Source organism: Cebus imitator, unplaced genomic scaffold (genome assembly GCF_001604975.1).
Source record: "Cebus imitator isolate Cc_AM_T3 unplaced genomic scaffold, Cebus_imitator-1.0 Scaffold324, whole genome shotgun sequence".
In the NCBI taxonomy this organism is placed as follows: Eukaryota; Metazoa; Chordata; class Mammalia; order Primates; family Cebidae; genus Cebus; species Cebus imitator.
The window spans coordinates 2,496,781-2,516,218 of record NW_016107639.1 but is presented as its reverse complement, the minus strand read 5'-3'; the positions used below and the strand labels follow the sequence as shown (position 1 = coordinate 2,516,218).

The following is a 19,438-nucleotide window of genomic DNA, read 5'->3' as shown; positions in this document are numbered from 1 at the left end:
CCCCAGGCCTCTTCTTTCTTGGGCTTCCGAGATATCCTTTGAAAAGAAGAAAACCGTTGGTTTGATGTGCTGGCAAAATTTGGTCTTGAATGCTGGCCATGGGAATTGCTGAAGGAGGTCTTTTCTAAATATGGGCTTTTCTGCCAATGGTTATTTTTGGTTGTTTCAATTACAGTTGTGCTCTTTGCTAACGCTGTAGTGTTGTATAAATACAGGGTGAATCACAACCAGGCCATGAATCCAGATCTGGGGTGGAAGTGACACGTGGACAGCCCCCAGAACTGGGTTCTCTGCCCCAGAGCGTGACAGGCAGCCCAGGCTGGGCAACGCCTGCCCTGCTGCCTCTGATGGGATGGGCGCTATTTTTTCCCATGTCCGCACTCACACCTGAGGTCACTCTTGTGTTCAGGTGCCCCAGCAAGTCCACACCACCCTCATGAACATGGGGAAATGATAGGGATTGCGCCTGCCTGACTTCCCTGCAAGGCCATCCCATGGGCTGGTTTCTCCCAAGTGCCTGGCACTTGCTCTACCCTAGCCATCCAGGCCAGGGCAACTGGCCAAGGAGCTGCCCGTCTCCTGAGACGCAGACCCCTGAGAGGCCATGTGAACCCTGCCCTGCATCGGTGTAGGAAATTAGGGGCCCATGTTTCCTCTCTTTTTCCTTCATCATAAAAGCTCAAGAGCAATAGGTGGGGAAATGGAGAGACCCTTCCTCTGGTCAACTGGGCATCTGAAGAGGGCTGCGGTGGTTGTGCTGGCACAGTCAAGTTCAGGTACCTGCACAGGTTAGTGGGCTGCGAAGCAGCAGGGATCTCTTTCTGTTGTTCATTACTGGAGGGTCCTGCCAGGTTTTGGGCCATCAAAACTTCTGCTGCCCAGGACAGGAATTGCAGATGGAAGGCACCCCGAGGAGGTGCCCAGGACCATCTGTGCTCCTCAAGAAAGCGTCCTTGTTGGAAGAGACACTAGCACTGGAATCCAAGTCTCTGTTCCCCAAGACACCCATGTAAGTTCACTCTTTGAATCTGAGTCCCTAATGCAGACAGTGAGATAAGGCCACCTCCAGGGCCTTAGGAGAGGCCAGGGTGGGGCCAGCCATGGGCCCTGAGAAGGGTCACATAATTAAACAAAATTGTATCTAATTAAACTGTAGCAGAGACTGAGGAGGGCTAGAAATACTATAAAATGAGAGGGATATTACTGTGTCCAAGGCATCTCACTTCTAATATTGAGTATAGTCATGCAACACATAACATTTCCGTCAATGACAGCCACATAGGCAGTAGTTGTCCCATAAGATTTTGTTTTTACTGCACCTAGTCCATGTTTAGAAGTATTTAGATACACAGCCACCATTGTGTCACAGTTGCCTAGAGTATATTCAGCACAGTAACACACTGTGTGGGTGTGTGGTCGCAGAGCAGTGGGCTACTCCAGGTAGCCAGGGTGTGCTCTAGGATGTTTGCATAACAACCAGTCACCTAATGATGCATTTCTCAGAACATATGTGGCAATCGCTCGGAACCATGCCTGACCCTGCAGAGCATCTTACAAGTCCGCAGTGGTCATCCATGGGCCGGGATGAAGCCCACAAGTGAAGACAGGTGCTGCTCCCACAGTAGGTGATGTGGGTACAGCATGGGAGAGCCAGGAGGTGGATAGGGGGCCCATACACACCAAGAGGGAAGGGGCCGGAGTCTCCTCTGTTCCTCATGACTCTCCCACAATGCCTGAGTTGTGGTGATTCACAACTAAATCTAACCGGAGCAGCCCAGCTGTACTGAGGGCTGCTTTGTGGATGCTGTGTGTCCCTCTTGCTGAAGCTCGCATTGGTCACGTGTCCACAGTTGGTAGAATCCTTCTCACACATATGCCTTATGTCTAGCCTGAGGGACATAGCTCTGTCTACTCTGAAGCAAAATGTGAGAAACAGTTCAGCCTAGTGTACCAAGAGTATTTCTTACTAGGAGGGAGTCTGCTGGGGAGAACCTGACAGCACCCCCCCATGTGCGCCATTCCCTCAGTCATGCAAAGCAGGACATTGACCTTCCAGGACCAGAGAACAGGTCGAAGCAGGCAGCTCCATGTCCTTGGGAGCAGCCCCACTGGCATCAGGCCATTAGAGTAACTCTTAGTGGATTCTTCCTTGATTTTATTATTTTTTCACTACAGTTCTCACACACACATCTTCCTTGATTTCTTAAAGTGGTTCTGAAGACCAGAAAAGATGAGAAGATACTGGTTAGCACGCAGATTTGAAGAGCAGAGGGTAAAATTTTATGTTACTTTTAAAACTGGAGGAACAGCAGCTACAGACAAAATGCTGATTATTAGCACTTGCTTGCATATCACATGAGATCATGTGTACCCCTCAATTATCACATCAACTGAGAGCAGCAGCTATGAGTCTGCGTGTGCACAGAGTTGTGTGTGTGTACATCCTTTGGGGGGGTGTGCAAGGGCTGTGTGTGCGTGCACGTGTGAGGGTGCATGCATGTGAGGGTGTATGCATGTGTGAGGGTATGTGAGCACGTGTGTGTATGCATGAGGGTGTATGCATGTGTAAGGTGCATGTGTGAGGGTATATGTGTGTGTGAGGGTGTATGCATGTTTCAGGGTGTGCAAGCACATGTGAGGGGGTGTGCGTGTGTGAGGATGCTTGTGTGTGTGAGGGTGTATGTGTTAGGGTATACGCCTGTGTGAGGGTGCAGGTGTGTGTGAGGGTGTATGTGAGGGTGTGTGAGCATGTGTTGAGGTGTATGCATGTGTGAGGGCAAGCATGTGTGAGGGTGTGTGTAGGTGCATGTGTGTGTGAGGGTGTGTGTCTGAGGGCATGTGAGCGTGTGAGTGTATGCAAGCATGTGTGAGGGTGTATGCATGTGTGGATGCACACGTGTATGAGGAGTGTGAGTGCTTAATACATGTGAGGGTACATGCATGTGTGAGTGCATACGTTTGAAGATTCATGTATGTGAGGGTGTGTGAGGGGTGCATGTGTGAGAGGTGCATGTGTGTGAGGGTGCATGCGTGTGTGGGGGTGCATATGACGGTGTATGTGAGGGTGCATGCACGTGCGTGAGTTTATGTGAGGGTGTGCGAGCATGTATGAGGGTGTAAGCATGTGTATGTGTGTGGGTGCATGAGTGTGTGAGGGTGTGCGAGCATGTGTGAGGGCATGTGTGAGGGTGTATTTGTGTGGGGGGTGCATGCGTGTATAGGGGTGTATGCGTGGGAGCGTGCATGCGTGTATGATGGTGCATGTGTGTGTGAAGGTGTGAACATATGTGTGTCCCTTGTGTTCCAGGGCTGCTGGTCATGTGCCTGGAATAATTTCATGTAGGTTGTGTGACATTCAGGTGATGTTGTCTCCAAATTTAACTAGATAGGAAAGACAATAAAAGTTAATTTCATTCATATTAATTTTAAAATTACTTCTTAATACATTAAAGCTGAGGCAGGTATGATGGTGCCTGTAGTCCCAACTACTCAGGAGGCTGAGGCAGGAAGTTGGCTTGAGCCCAGGAGTTCACATCTAGCCTGGGCAACAGAGTAAGACTTTGCCTCTAAAAAAAAAAAAAATTAAATCACCTTCTGAAGATATGTGAGAGACCCTGTGAGTGTGCCACCTGTATGCTTGAGGGAATGATCCACTCCTCCCAGCAAGGCACATCACACTGACCCACTAGGCAAGGTCAGTGTGTGCAGTATTGTACTGGAAAATAACCAGGCTGAGAACCTAGAGAGTACAAGATGTTTCGGTTAGTTGTAGGCTGCATGATTTTCTAACAACATCTCAGAAAGAGCAGTTACCCTCCAGCGGCATGACTACAGCCCAAGGCAAACCCTGGAGGATAAAGGGGTTGCCTCGCACAGCTGCAGGGTTAGGCACTGTCTGAGCCCAACCCATCCTCAGTGCACTGCTGGTTCCCACTGGGAGTCTGTCGCCACAGTCAAGCTGAGAAAGTATCCCTGGGGATAAGCCTGGTAGAGTCATCTGGTTTTGTCTGTGTTCCCACCAGTGGCTTTCACCTCCTTCCGCTGCTCCAGCAGACAGGTTGTTGTCTCATTAGATCTTGATGTGACTTAGATGTGACTCCTGAGCTGTTCAGTGGCAGTCGGGGCAGAGCCGCTGCCGCTTAGATGTGTCTCCATGTGGAAGGAGGCCTAGTGTCCACAGCCATGCAGGACGGGGAGGCAGAGTCAGGTGGTCAGCAGGCTGAGTGGACACTAGGGAGCAGGCAGTGGTGGAGGCTTAGGCCTGAAGACTGCGGCCCTCAGAGCTGCCAGGGTGACAGAACTTTCCTAAAACCGTGGATTCCGAGGGACCAAAAAACTGATCTTTTTTTCCTGATAGTCCATTCCGGACTTGAGTCAGTTCTAAATGTGCTCCTTTAATTTCTCCTGGTTTATTTTCATCTAGTTGCTCTCTGATGAAGGTGCTGTAGAGTTACTGAAACAACTTTGGCAAATCACCGAGGGCACCTAGAAGCAAGGGCCTGTGCATTATAGTGCCCCGCAGCTGTGGCGAGTTGCTGGCTCTTCTTGTCACTCTTCCTTCTGCCTTGCCATGGGCTGAAAATGGGCAGACAGGGGTTGGAGTTCATTCTCCACGTACTGCTTCGTCTCTCTGCAAAGCTGTGAAGTACTGCACAGAAGCCAGGGCAGAACTGTCTGGGATGACTGAAAACTCCATGTTTGTGACAAAAATGGAAGCAACCCAAAGTTGTCAGAAGAAGAAAAAACAAAAATGTCTGGCCACTGTGTTGAGAAATGTGTCCTAAGTCAGTTCATTGTGGTTCATGACACCGCCCCAGCGTCTGCACAGTGTGGCCTGCACAGGCTTCCCAGGCCACACTCTCCGGGCTCTGTCCCCATTGCAGTCTGGACCAGCCCGTGCAGCCGTCCGTTGCCTCCTGGTGGCAACCTGTCCCCTGCACTGGCGAGGCCCTCATCCTGAGAAATGGCAAAAAGTAACCCCCTTAAAGAGCAGAATATATGAAGGCACCCATGATATAGCAAGGAGCATGCTGGTAACTCCCCTTAGGTGATATAGGAAAGGAAAAAATTTCAGATCGTAATTCATTAATGTAGATTTTAGTCTAATTTGCTGAAGGAGAGTAGATTAAAAGCAGGGAAAAGGTTAGGCTCTCTCACAAATCTCTCATTCTTAGGAAGGCATTCAAGGTTGCAACAATTAGGAGGGCAAGTTTGTGGGACTAGCAGTTAGGTTCCTGCAAAGCTGGAAGGAGCCATCTTATTCTTTAGCTTTATTGAGACATAGTTCAGCATCCAGCCATTTAACTTGTCCAATCCAGTGTTTCTTAGTGTGTTCAGAGTTGTGCAGCCAATGCCATAGTCCATTTTAGGACATTTTCATCACCCCAAAAAGAAGTCTCTGTGCCTGTTAAGTAGTCTTTCTCCATCTCCCCAACCCCCAGCCCCTGGAACCTCTAACCTGCTTTCTGTCTCTCTCGATTTTCCTGTTCTGGAAATTTCACATGAAAGGAATTATACAGTCCATGGTCTGTGTGCCTTGCTTCTCTCACTCAGTGTGAGTGAGTGGCTCACTCGGATGCTTTAGTGGCTCATCTGTGGTGTTATCTGTGTTATGGCTTATTCACGTCATGGATCATTCATGCAGTGGATCATTTGTGTCATCTGTGGTGTGGCTCATCCATGTCATGGCCTGTTTCAGTGCCCCTCTCTTGCTTGTGGCTGAATAAGACCCCACTGTATGGACAGACCACACTGTGTTCATCTGTTCATCAGTTGATGGACATTGGGGTTGTTTCCACCTCTTGGCCACCATGAATGATGCTGCCGTGAATACTCACGTATGACTCTGTGAGATCACGTGGATTCAGTGCAGGCTGGGAGTTCCTCAGAGGCTCAAACAGAGTTGCCATATGACAGGCGCCTAGGCTAAAAGGGATAAGAGCGGACACCCTTGTCTTGTTCCTGACCTTAGTTGGAGGTGCCCAGTGTTTGGCATTGAGTGTGACCTTAGCTGTGGGTTTTCATAAATGCCCCTCGTCTGGTTGAAGCCCTAGTGTTTCTTTTTCACATTAGAGGCAAATGCATTGGGGTGGGTTCTTAATTTCCTCCAGTTTGGACAATAAAAAGGACCAAGAAAAACAGAACTCTTTGACTGCTAACATATGTGTAAAAAGAAAGTTTGTAGAAACAAGAGTTAAAGTGCGTTTAGCAGGTGATCATCACTGCACACAGGATGCTGGAATTATAATTTTGGGTTGTGCCTGTCCATGTGCTTTCGTTGTATGTCATGTGCTCTCAGACGGGGACATCCAGCTGACTTCTGACTTGGGGAATTTAAACTTTATACCACTGCTTTATTTAGAGGATTTATTTATTGTGTTTTCCATTTTTTTTTATTTAAAAGTTGTATAAAAATTGTTAGGGCTGTTTTTGATAGAGAAAAATCATTATGACGGGTTTTACTAAACCCATATACCTTTGTGGTCTGGGGAGCAGTGAGTGCTAAAGCCAAGCGAATGTCTGCAGAAACAAACAAGGGGATTCTCTCAGCTTCAGAGACTAATGAAGCAGGATGGAGCAGGCTCCTAGGCAGAGAGTACTTGGAGAGAGTACGACCACACAGTGCACAAGCTGGGGCTGTGCGTGCCACACGCAGGACCATGTGCTAAGCCATGGGAAACTCAGCTTGGGGCCATTAGAGCTCCGGGGCCTGCCCCACCCATTCTGACTGGCACTACCCTCAGGAAACCATCTCTGCCTGAAACCCATTAGAGCCAGGGAGATTTGTCTGGCTGTAAAGGAAGAAGACGGATGCTGGTGGTTTTTTGTCTTTTGGTTGTTGCTTTAGAGCCACTGGGAAGATCAGTGTACTTTTCCACTCCGTGTGTGTGGCTCTGCTCTTCTCCATGCTCATCTGCAGCTTGTTTTGCAAAAATCTTCCCTTTGGCTTTATCTCCCTTCTCCAGTTGCAGCCCATGTTCTAATGTCAAGACTGCAAATGAGATTCAGGCCTTTGAACAGCCTGACTCTGTAGGAACCGCCTTCCAACCTGCTGGAAACGTGCATGTGAGGCCAGGGTTCTTACCCTCAGCACGGCTGACCTTCTGGGCTGGACATTTCTTTCCTGGGGCATCTGTAAATGGAGAGCTGTTTATTGGTGCTCCTGGCCTCTGCCATCTAGATACCAGGAGTGTCCCCCAACTTGTGACAACTAGAATGTCTCCAGACATTCACCACATGTCACTGGGAGCAGAACCATGGAGCTAAGTTGTGGCTGTCCCTGTGGTGGGCTGTCTGTTGTGATGAGGAACGGCTGGACCTGCAGGTGGACGTCTGGCCCCCCACAAAGCTTATACAAGGGGGGACCCAGGAGCATGTGATGCCTATGCCAAGCTTATTGGTGGGAACTGCCGTCAGGCTTACTTCCTCCAGGGAATGGCGAGCAGCCCTGCCATTCACCACTAAAGTGCCATAGAGACAGTTAAGCTTGAGAATGTGATTGGCATTCTGAAAACACCCAGGGGCCGCAGTGTGACCCAGCTGGCAGAGAGCGAGGACCCCTGACACTGGCTGGGTTGGTCCTGGGAGGGCCCCTGTGATGCCTGGAGGGCATACACCGTGGAGCAGAGCCTCCTCCAGTGCAATGTGGAGTCTCTGTAAGCATGGTGCTGCATTCCCAGGTGCTGCCGGCTGCACCCCTCCCAACTGCGTGTCCTTGCCTGCCAGCCCCAGCCTGGCTCTCCTGCTGGGAAATTCCCAAGCAGAGGCCTCAGGTAGCAGGCACTCCTTGCCCCCTCTGCCACTTGGGCTGCTGAGAGTATATCACCAGGAGTGAGCTCAGGGCCTGGTTTGCCCAGCCAGGCCTCTATACCACTTTTCCACAGGACATTTAGCTTCCCCCTTTCCGTCCTCTCTGCAGACCAGTGAACTTTCATTCTGAGGCACAGTGGGGCACTCCCATCAGGCTCTGCCTCCCTTGACAGAGGTGAGACCAGCTACAGCATAGCTCCTGGCAGCCAGGAGCCCCTCTGAGATGAGTCAGGCAGCATGCTCACGGCACCTTCATATGGCTTCAGTTCTTTGACCACTGTATTCCTAACCAAAGCATAAACTTTAGGTTCACTTTGGAGTTTGCATTACCCAAACCATTTGCTTTTGATGATATAGTGTCTTGGCAGAGTTCTTGCTCTTGGACTTAGTGTGGTGATGGTGACTGCCATGCATGGAACCCATGGCATGGGGATCTGCCACTGTGCTCGTTAACTGAGGAGGAGTTGAAGTCGCTGTCCAGAAGGCACAAACAGCAGCCAGGGGCAGTAGCAAGGCCACACCATTGTGGAACCCGTGCTCCTAATAACTTACCTGCACCTCTCCTCTTGGTTCTGCATGTCTTTGCATGGAACAGCTGATTTCACGTGGGTCTAGGCCAGTAGGGGACCCTGAAGCAAGCCTCCTGGGTGGGAGGAGGCACTGGCATGTCACAGACATCCCGTTGGCCATCTGTGGTGGATTTGGGGGCCAGTGGCCTGCTGATGGCAGGACACGCCCTGGCACAGGAGCAGGCATGGGCGGGAGAGCATGTTGCTGCAGTCTGGGGCATGCCAGCCCGGCTGCCAGAAATGAGCTCATCCTCCCTGGGCCTTGCTGAGTGTCTGAGGCCTTTTCACCGAGGCTCACCTGAGTGACTTCAGCACCAGGGGATTACCAAGGAAAAATGTTCCCCTCTAGTTTGAAGAAAAAAAAAAAAAAAAAAACTGACTGCAGCCAGCCCTCAGGCCCTTCCTGTGAAGGCACCATGGGCCACACCATGTGAGCTTGGCTGTGGGCACTGGGCCAGCCTCTGGTGCTCACCAGCTGGTGCATTGGTAGGTCTCGGGGTTGGGCAGTCAGTTCCCATTGGCGCTTTGTGACAAGCTCCTTCTCTTCGTGGCCTCTGAAAAACACTGTATGAAATGGGAAATTGTCAGTGGCGGTTAGTGCTCTCCCTGGGCTCTAGCGTGTTCTTCTCTGTCTCCCTGCAGGACGCCACCGGCCTGATAGGCTCTTCTGCCTGTCTCCTGCTCTTCCTTTCTCACTCGCTCCCTGGAATAGGAGCCACTGACTTGAAACCTTCATGCTGTTTTGGGCTGACCTGTTCCTATACCCGGGAGGAAGTGATGGGGCAGGGCTAAGAGAGGCAACCTTGCCATGCTGTCGGCATGTGTCCATCTGCACAGATTTGTGGACATCTGTTTTATGCCTTGTGTGTTCTGTAGATAAAGATGCTATGCCATATGAAGATAGCACTCCTTCATACTCTGTGAGCTCCACTCTCCCATCCTAGCAGGAAACATCTGGGGCAAGAACTAGCATTGCTAGGGAGTCTGGGGGCTGGGACATGGCTTTACTGAAGTGCTGTGGTTGGAGGCATCCCTAAAGCAAAAATGACCAAAAAGCCAGACTGGACACTGGAAATGGGCTTGAAGGAGGATGGCTGCAAGCTGGGTTTCTTCAGGGATGCTCCTCTCTGTGGGTTCTCAGCATGCAGGCACAGAAGGCTGGAGGATTCTGCCTTTCCTGAGGGAAGACACTGTTGGAAGGGCAGATACAGCCGGGAGCAGGAATTGCCAGTGAAGGAATGGGGCTCCCCTCAGCCCAGCAACCGCAGACACTGAGGTCTGGAGGAGTCTGGCTGGAAGGCACAAGTTTACAAAGCCTGGGCCAGAGGCATCTCCTTGAGGAGTCAGACCTGTTCTCCTCCTAGGGTGCAACACTGAACCTACTGGGAGCAGGTGTTTGAGATTTTTATAGAGATCAATGCAGCTTTTCCAATGATATCTCCACTGGGACAGACATGGGGATGCAATGCAGGTCTCCCCATCTCACCTGTACTCTCGTGTGCTGGGTGGATCTTAGGAGCAAGACACAGCTGTATCTGGAAGAATCAAGCACAGAAAGAAAGTTTCTTGTCTGAGGCAATATGTGGTCTTGCTGGATCACGATTATTCCATACATGTGTGTGCGCGCGCGCGTGTGTGTGCATGTGCACGCGCGTGTGTGTGCGTGTACGCACACACGTGCTTCCCATTTGGAATGTGATTATCTTGTGCAGGTTTGTGTGCATGTGCTTCTCATTCGGACTGCAATTTATTTCATGCATGTGTGGTGGGTGTGTGTGCACATGCACGTGTGCGTATGTCTGTACTTCCCATTTGGACTGCCGATTTATCCATGCATGTGTGTGCACATGCATGTGTGTGCATGCACTTTCCATTTGGACTGCAGTTTATCTCACGTGTTTGTGCATGTATGTGTGTGCATGTACATGTGTATGTGCTTCCCATTTGGACTGTGATTTATCCTGTGTGTTTGTGTGTATATGTGTGTGCTTCCCATTTGGGCCATTTATCCCATGTGTGTGCACATGTGTGTGTGTGTGTGTGCTTCCCATTTGTGTATGTGCGCTTACCACTTGGACTGCAATTTATCCCCTGTGTATGTGCACGTGTGCGTGCTTCCAATTTGGACTGTGATTTATCCTGTTTGTGTGTGCCTCCCCTTTGGGCTGTGATTTACCCTGTGTATGTGTGTGTGTCTGTGTGTGTGTGTATATCTGTGTGTGCTTTCCATTTGGGCTGTGATTTATCCCGTGTGTGCACATGTATGTGCATGTGTGTGCTTCCCATTTGGACTGATTTATCCCATGTGTGTGTTTGTGTGCATGTGTGTCTGCTTCCCATTTCGACTGTGATTATCCTGTGTTTGTGTGAGTGTGTGTTTGTGTGTACATCTCTGTGTGTGCTTCCCATTTGGGCTATGTATCCCATGTGTATGTGCTTCCCATTTGAGTTGTGATTTTTGTGTGTGTGTGTGCATGCATGCACGTGTCTGTTTGCATGTATGTGTGTGTGCTTCCCATTTGAACTGTGATTTATTCTGTGTGTGTGTGTGTGTGTGTGTGTGTGTGTGTGTGTGTTTGCGTGTATATCTCTATATGTGCTTCCCATTTGGGCTATCCATCCTGCATATGTGTGTGCGTGTGTATGTGTGCGTGTACTTGTGTGTGTGTGTGAACCTTCCATTTGGACTGTGATTTATTCTGTGTTTGTGTGCATGTGTGTATATGTGTATGTGTGCTTCCCATTTGGGTGTGATTTATCCCGTGGGTGTGTGCTCATGCATGTGTTTGTGCTTCCCACTTGGATTGCGATTTATCCTGTGTGTGTGTGTGTGTGTATCTCTGTATGTACTTCCCATTTGGGCTATCCTGTGTATGTGTGTGTGTGTGCGTACGAGTGTATGTACGTGTGTGTGTGCTTTCCATTTGGACTGTGATTTATCTTGTGTTTGTGTGCATGCATGTTTATGTGTATATGTATATGTGTGCTTCCCATTTGGGATGTAACTTATGTAGGTGTGTGCTCACGCATGTGTGTGTGCTTCCCATTTGGATTGCGATTTATCGTGTGTGTGTGTGTATCTCTGTGTGTGCTTCCCATTTGGGCTATCCTGTGTATGTGTGTGTGTGTGCGTACGAGTGTATGTACGTGTGTGTGTGCTTTCCATTTGGACTGTGATTTATCTTGTGTTTGTGTGCATGCATGTTTATGTGTATATGTATATGTGTGCTTCCCATTTGGGATGTAACTTATGTAGGTGTGTGCTCACGCATGTGTGTGTGCTTCCCATTTGGATTGCGATTTATCGTGTGTGTGTGTGTATCTCTGTGTGTGCTTCCCATTTGGACTGTGATTTATCCCATGTGCGCGTGTGTGGACACTGCCATTTGGACTGACTTATCCCATGCGGATGTGTGTGCACACTCCCCACCTGGACTGCAATTTATCGTGTGTGTGTGTGTGTGTGTGTGTGTGTGTGTGTGTGTGTGTGTGTCCTGTTTGTTTTTTAAGGATCGTGAAGGGCTGTTTACATAGATCCTGTTTTGCCTGTGACCGCTGTGGTACCGGGGGGAGCATTTTTCCACTTTAGTGTGCTATTTGTCCTGTTGGGAGCTTGGCCTTGGCTGCACGGCAGGCAATGTGGGGGAGGCTTTCTTTAAGGCTGGTTTGTACTTTTATTTGTTCCCATTTTTCCCTTCCAATTCCACACAGAAATGTTTGCCTCCACCCCCTTCCACAGCATACTGTACCCTTCTCCCTACCCTGACCAACATTAACTATCGCCTGCCCTTCTCTTGAGGCTGAGGCCTGAGTAGAAGCTGAGACCCAGGACCAGCTGCTGTGTGGTGGCTCCAGGGCATTTGTTCTGTTTTTAATTTTGAAGAGAGTAGGAAGTATACATTGTAAGCTGGCATTTACTTGGACATTAGGTCTGGAGTTGAAATAAAGAGGTACTGGTTTTGAAAATTATGTATATATTCTGAGTGTAAAGTAAACATGGGATGTGTCCATCAGTCTTTTCTTAGTGAGTTGAGTCCTTTCAGGTAGAGACATAAGGGAATACTTGATTAAGAGCACATGTGCATACTTTAAACCTGATTGAGTTACCTGCTCCAATTCCTATTTTATAATGTTATTCCTTCCTCTTTAATGTGCTTCTCTATACCACTGATACTTTCTGGGAAACAATGTGAATTTCTATCTGTTTCAAGAAGTATCAGTTGCCCCCTACCCCCACCTTTCTCTTCTTCCTGGCTCTTGGAGCTCTGTCCTCCTCCACCTCTGGGTCACGGCACCACAGACCCTCAGGGTACAGCCAGCCTGTTCTCCCTTTTGGAAGCCATCTCCTCCAGGAAGCCCCTCAGGACTTGCCACCCTCTTACCAGCATGACATCCCAGCAAGGCACTCACCTCCAATGTGACTGGAACTGGTGGACATTTGGAGGTTTTGGATTTAGAGGTACCATCTGCAGAATCTCACAGAAACAAGCCTGAGAGTGTCCCTCAGAAAACACTAATGTAAAACACAGCAGTCCTGCATCTAGGAAGTGACCACCCTGGAGCTCAGCGGCGGGTCTGTGTGGTTGTTCACTGTGGTGGTATTTTGTGATGGTGAACATTTGGCAAAAGCCCACACACCTACCTGCTAGTGGCTGAATAGTTAGAGGCGTGTCCCTGCAGTGGTGGAACAAGGAATGTGCCCTGACAGAGAACGTGACTCAGATACGCTCAGCAAGAGAACGGTTATAAAACAGTGTCTGTAGTGCACAGAATCGTGTTACCCCAGGTTCTTATGTTGAAGTCCTAGCCCTCAGTATGACTGTATCTGAAGACGGGGTCTTTAGGAGGTAATGAAGGTTAAATGAGATCATAAGGATGAAGCCCTGACCTAATCAGATTGTGTCATAAGCAGAGGAGGAGGCACCAGAGATATCTGTCTCCCTGCCATGTGGGGATACAGGAAGAAGGCAGCTGTCTGTAAGCAAGGAAGAGAGCCCTCACCAGAAACTGACCATGCCAGACCTTGATCTGGACTTTCTGGCCTTCAGAACTTTGAGAAATAAATGTGTATACTTTAAGCTGTGCCATCTGGGGTATTTTCTTATGGCAGCTGGAGCTAAGACACACATTGTGTTCATACTTATGCAACAAAACAATTATTAAAGTGTGCGTTTCCTATCTAGTATGTGTTAGTTGCACTAAATAGTCTGGGGAAGTGTGTACTAGAGTGTTAGGAAGGAGGATTATGGGCATTTTCTTTCTGCTTTGTTTAATCCATTTTCTCTAGTCTGTCTAGTCTTCTGATCCCAGCATGTGGGAGAAAGCCTCACCTGTGTTGGGTGCTCTCCCAAGCATTGGTTAGGAATGAACAGACAAATGCATGAGAGATTGTGTCTGAGTTTTTACAATGAACATTTTTTACTTTGGCAAAGGGGTGTGGGCTTTGGGAGATTATCCTCCTGCATCACGCAGTGCACGAGTCAGGGCACCTGGGTCCTGCTGTTACCCCTGAGTATAAATGAAATGTGGGCTGCATCCATCAGTCCTTTCTCAGTGTGTCGGGTTCCTCCAGGTGGACATAGTGGAAAACTTGATTAAAAGCACTTGTGGGCAGGCGCGGTGGCTCATGCCTGCAATTCCAGCACTTTGGGAGGCTGAGATTAGAGGATACCTTGAGCCCAGGAGTTGTCTGTCACCCTGCTGTCACCTACTGGCCTCCAGCCTCAGTTCCCCGCTCTGTCAAAGGAAGTTGTCATTGGCCTCAAGGTCTGGGAAGACCAAGGAGGAAATGGGTGGAAAAGTTTTATGGAGCCTCTGGGACTTTCCTGAGGAGGTGAGAGCTCATCCCCCATGTCAGCCCTTGGTTCGTGGACCTGGTGGGATGCAGGGCCTGGAAAGAATAGGCTTGCTGTGAACTTCCTGCAGTGCAGAAGGTGAGGGCTCTAGGCACAGCCTTGGGGTTTTACAGCAGCCCTGTGGGAGTGAGGGTGGGGCATCCCATTTTATAGATATTAACACTGAGCTCAGAACTGGTCTGGGCAGTAGATGCTGGCTCTGGGATTAGGCTAAGCTTCCCTGACTCTACAGACTGACTGCCTTTCCCTGCATCCTAAAGCCACAAAACCAAGGAAATTTGGGCATTAGTGACCTGTTGTGACCTGGAAACTGCCCCAGGACTAACAACACAGTGGCTTCTGTGAGGCAATAGCCGTGTGCTTTGAAGGGGGCTTAGCAAACTCGCTGGGGAGCAGTTCTGGGGCCACCTCTAACTGAGGCACCATTACCTTTTGGCAGAGAAAAGTGTGTCTGAGTTTGCTTTATTTTTACTTTGAGGGGTTTTTAGGAAAGAGCCATTGTTTGAAGAAACTCAATTAACAGAAAAAAAGAACAGCATCAGTGTTTGCCTTCTTCCCCCTTTCTAGGTGGTGTCTCCCCAGGGTTTGCCCTTTTTTTTTTTTTTTTTTTTTTTAAGACTGGAGTGCAGTGGCTCAATCTCGGCTCACTGAAACCTCCACCTGCTGGATTCAAGCGATTCTCCTCCCTCAGCCTCCCAAGTAGCTGGGATTACAGGCGTGTGCCACCATACCCAGCTGATTTTTGCATTTTTAGTAGAGATGAGGTCTCACCATGGTAGCCAAGCTGCTCTCAAACTCCTGACTTCAAATGACCCACTCACTTCAGCCTCCCAAAGTGCTGAGATTACAGGCATGAGCCACCACGCCCAGCTGGCTTGCCCCTTTCCAAGCAGGTTGGTTTGGTGTCTGGCCATGACCCCTGCCCTTGTAGTTCTGAGTCTTGTCTTTGTCCTCCGTGATAAACTTTTTCCGCAGCCCCAAACCACATGCTTCCTGCTATGCATCACACGCTCATGATGTTGGGAACCTGGTGGCTAAACATGATGGTACTTAATTTCTTAAATTGGAGTTTAAGAAATTAAACTCCTTAATTTAAAATTAAACTCCTTAATTTAAACTCCTTAAACAACTTAATTTCTACATTGGATAGTTGGTTTGTTCACTTTTATATCATGCTGGTTATGGACAACTTCTAATAGTGCCTGGTATTCAGGACTCTCTTCTCCAAGGCCGATGGAAATGTTCTCATAAGCCCGGCCCCAAGCATATGATGACACATATGTTTCTGGTTTTTTGTTTGCTTGTTTTTACCAGAGCAACAGATAATGTTATTTGCTACTTTACTTAAAATGGCACAGGGATGTGACTTTGAATTAGGCAATGATTTCTTAAATACAACACCAAAAGCACAAGCAAAAAAGAGAAATTAGGTAAGTTGGACTTCATCAAAATTAAAACCTGTTGTATATCAATGAACACTATTGAGAAAATGAACAGAACTCCGTCACAAAATGGAAGAAAGCATTTGTAAGTCATGTTTCTTATAAGAGACTCATATTCAGAATATGTAAAGAATACTCATGGCAATAGAAAAGACAGCCCAGCCAGGCATGGTGGCACAGGCCTGTAATCCCAGCATTTTGGGAGAACAAGGCAGGCAGATCCACTTGAAGTCAGGAGTTTGAGACCAGCCTAGCCAACATGACAAAACCAAGTCACTACTAAAAATGCGAAAATTAGCCAAGTGTGGTGGTAAGCACCTATAATCCCAGCCTCAGGAGGCTGAGGCACGAGAATGGCCCGAGTCTGGAAGGCAGAAGTTGCAGTGATCACCTCACTGCATTCCAGCTTGAAAAACAGATCGAGACTGTATTTAAAAAAAAAAAAAGACAACTCAATTGAAAATGGGCAAAGGATCTGAATAGACCTCTCTCCAAAAAAGATACCCAAGTGGTCAATAAGCACATGAAAAGATTCTCATCACCAGTCATCAGGGAAATGCAAACCGAAACTGCAGTAAGACACCACTTCACACCCACTGTGATGGCTGATAATGACAGACAAAAACAAGTATTTTCAAGAATGTAGAGAAATCATAACCCTCAGACACTGCTAATGGAAATACAAAATGTTTAAACTGCTGTAGAAAACAGTCTGGCAGTTCCTCAAAAAGTTGGACATACAGTTACCATATGACCCAGCAGTTTTACCCCTAGGTAGTATAGATCCAGCAGAAAGGAAAACATATGTCCACATGAAAACTTAGTTCTGCTTCTCTGCAAAGCCCAGACTAAACATCCAAACCACGCTGTAATTCTTCCCCCTTTATCAAATCTACATAACGGTGTACATAAATGCACATATCAAATGTACATTAATGTTCACAATGGCATTATTCACAATAGCCCAAAACTAGAAACAACCCAAATTAAATCAGTGGATGAATAAATGTGGTATATCAACTCAGTGGAATACTGAATTCCTTATACAATGTGGATGAACCTTGAAAACATGGTACTAAGTGAAAGAAAGCCAGACACAAGCCATATGTTGTAAGATTCCATGTATATGAAGCGTCCAGGACAGGAAAGTCCATCGAGACAGAAAGTAGATTAATGGTGTCAGGCTGGAGGTATGGGGTTTCTTTTTAGGATGATGAAAATGTTCTGTAATTAGTGGTGGTGGTTCGTTCCACTATATTGTGAGTATACCAAAACTATTGAGTTGTACACTTTATAATGGTTAATTTTATGTTATATAAATTTTCTTTCAAATCTTTTTAAACAAAATGCGCAGGGAATGAGCATGGGCCAGTGACGTCAGCAACCAGGTATCTGTTGCTGGACTGTTGTGGCACTCCCTGCTGGCCCCACGTGAACTGGGGGAAGGTTTTTGTTGCAGAAACTTCCCAGGAGTGGAAACCCCCACCCAGAGTGACCTCCTAAAAGGCAGCACTGCCCAACCAGGAATGCCACAGGAGGAGGGCTTGGAGGGAGGGCAGTGGGCATGGCCAAGTCTTCTTTCCTGAGGTGATCCGAGCTTGCTGGGGAAGACACAGCAAATATTGACTACAGTAACCTAAGAGTGAGTTATGGCTTCGGGGATTTTTGAATTATTTTTACTTCCAGTTTTTCTGTAGTGAGTATAGATTACTTGGGGTGGTATTTTTAATAGAGAGAAATAATAGAGAACCAGGACCAACATGCAATGTTTCTTAAATACTTCTAATGAAAATTTAAACTCAATTCTGCTCATTCCTTTACTGTCTGTCTTCCTGGGTCAGGGTCAAGAATATCCTCCTCTCCCTGCCCACAGCCTCTTGCTGGGGGAAGGGCGTTGGCAGAACATTCCAGAGGCAAGTACACAGATTGGACCTGGTTACACTTGAGTCCACTGTGTCCAGGAACAGCGCCCTAAAGTAAGTCAAGAATTATGCACCATAGGGTTCCTTTTTCCCATATTTGTGGAAAACAAAACATTGCTTAAAGTTACAGAAAACACTTCTTAATTGGAAACTAGGTCTTTGAGTGTGTGGTGTTTCATTGGTTGAGGCTGTCCTTTACTGCGAGGGTTCAGAACCCACCTGGGCAGCGCTGTGTGTGGTGCTCAGACCCCGGCCTCTGGCATGCGCCCTGCAGGCTGCCTGTTGCTATGCACACGGGTCCTGGAGCAGGCGCTGTCACTTCCCTCATCAACCTGGGCGCCCTTCATGACTGAGAGCCGACAGTCCTGGTCTTGGTGGGAAATAGATTTGCTCTGGTAGATGGGGGACAGACGGTGGTCTTGAGCTGTTCTGTGCTGGGAATCATGGCCAGGTGAGCCCAGAAGAATCCCCTGAGGACGCATGTTGCAGAACATGTCTGTGGAGATGCCACAAGGAGACAGGCCTTGGGGTTTCAAGTTTTGAGGAAAAGATAAAACTACCAAATAGTTCTGAGACTTCTTGTTAATATACAACGTGTTTTGTTTTTCACCTTATGTAGCAGACTTTTTAAATGTTAACATTTATGTTGTCTTTAAAAATGAAATCTTGTTCTGGCGTGTGTTTTAACCCAGTAGTGTAGTTCTTCTGCAGTATTTTTTGTATGTGTCTACATGTTGTTTAATTATGGGGAGGGAATTTGGTCTTAACCACCCATGGACAAGCTGGGACTAGACAAGGCCCTAACAGGCCATGCTGATCTGGCAGCTGAAGTCTCTGGCGTGGCGCGTCCTGATGGCATCACTGAGAGACTGAGACGTGCTCTCCCCTAGGCTTCCTCCCTCCTTCCTTCCTTTCTTTATTATTTTAATTTCTTGCCTTTTAAGCTGGCAGCCACTTTGCCCATGAGCAGGCGAGACCATGGCCTTTGTGACCATGGTGGCTACAGCAGAGCGACTGGCAGCTGCTCCTGTTTTGCAATCAAGTGTGGCAGATGAGTGAGCACTTACTACTCCTCTCCCTGGTGAGTTAAAACCAACTGATCCTAAGTGGGAAAGAAAGACAGAGGCTGTATCTCTTACTTTAGAGTGATTTAACAAGAACACCGAGAGCCAGGAGACTTGGGAAGATCAGGAATTGGGGTGGGAGTGGCCGTGAAGAGGATGTCCGAGGGCGCCATGTGAGGCATACAGCATGATGTCGGAGGGTGCTGCCTGAGGCATCTATCTGTACGTGATGTCGGAGGACACTGTGTGATGCATCCCACATGTCAGAGGGAGCTGCGTGACACATACCGTGTGATATCTGAGAGCACCTCATGCTGCATCCCTGCATATTGGAGGGTGCTGCCTGAGACATCCCAGTGTGATAGAGGACGCTGCATGATGTGTTTGTAGATGATATTGGAGGCCGCTGAAGATCTCGCCTTTAGCCCTCTGGGCCTGGGGGCCTTCCCAACAGAGCTATGGCTGGGTGGTAGAGACTGGATGAGCTTCATCCCTGCTGTGGCCTCAGGGTGGGAGGCCAGTGGGCCCCAGTGGGGGGCTGAAGGCAGTGTCCCATGCACCACGCCTGGCCTGGGGCTCAGAGGATGGCTGTGCCAGCACCTACTCCCCTTTTCCACCTGTGGAGGTCTCACCTGCCCTGGGGTTCATGCCCCCACTGTTGTCTTTGCCTCCCTGCCTGCCTTCCCTGCAGCCCTGCCTGGGACCCTCCTCTATCCTCTCCAGTAGCCCTGCATGAGCCTTCCTCTGAGGTCAGGGCCTGAGCAAGTGCTCATCCCA

General features: G+C 48.4%; 1 protein-coding gene and 3 long non-coding RNA genes across 6 annotated transcripts in view; 1 reads left to right on the top strand and 3 right to left on the bottom strand.

The window, feature by feature from the left end:
• The window catches only part of PARD6G (par-6 family cell polarity regulator gamma), an 86,662-nt gene that overhangs the window by 54,968 nt on the left and 12,256 nt on the right, over window positions 1-19,438 (top strand). The window lies entirely within an intron of this gene.
• LOC108286620 overlaps window positions 1,286-19,438 on the bottom strand; it is a 41,299-nt gene continuing 23,146 nt past the window's right edge. For 2 of the 3 annotated variants that reach the window (XR_005196330.1, XR_005196331.1), the window contains 2 exons: window positions 2,050-2,214; window positions 1,286-1,913 (listed from right to left, as the gene is read on the bottom strand). This is a non-coding gene — a long non-coding RNA (uncharacterized LOC108286620). Of the gene's footprint in view, window positions 1,914-2,049; window positions 2,215-4,032; window positions 4,957-19,438 lie in introns of all 3 variants that reach the window. The other variant, XR_005196329.1, reaches the window with a different exon arrangement.
• Window positions 4,967-18,248, bottom strand: LOC119467734. Its single transcript, XR_005196333.1, has 3 exons — window positions 18,237-18,248; window positions 17,893-17,897; window positions 4,967-5,661 (listed from the first exon to the last, which is right to left on the bottom strand). It is a non-coding gene; the product is annotated as an uncharacterized LOC119467734 (long non-coding RNA).
• LOC119467733 lies at window positions 6,357-9,971 on the bottom strand. Its single transcript, XR_005196332.1, has 2 exons — window positions 9,865-9,971; window positions 6,357-8,932 (listed from the first exon to the last, which is right to left on the bottom strand). It is a non-coding gene; the product is annotated as an uncharacterized LOC119467733 (long non-coding RNA).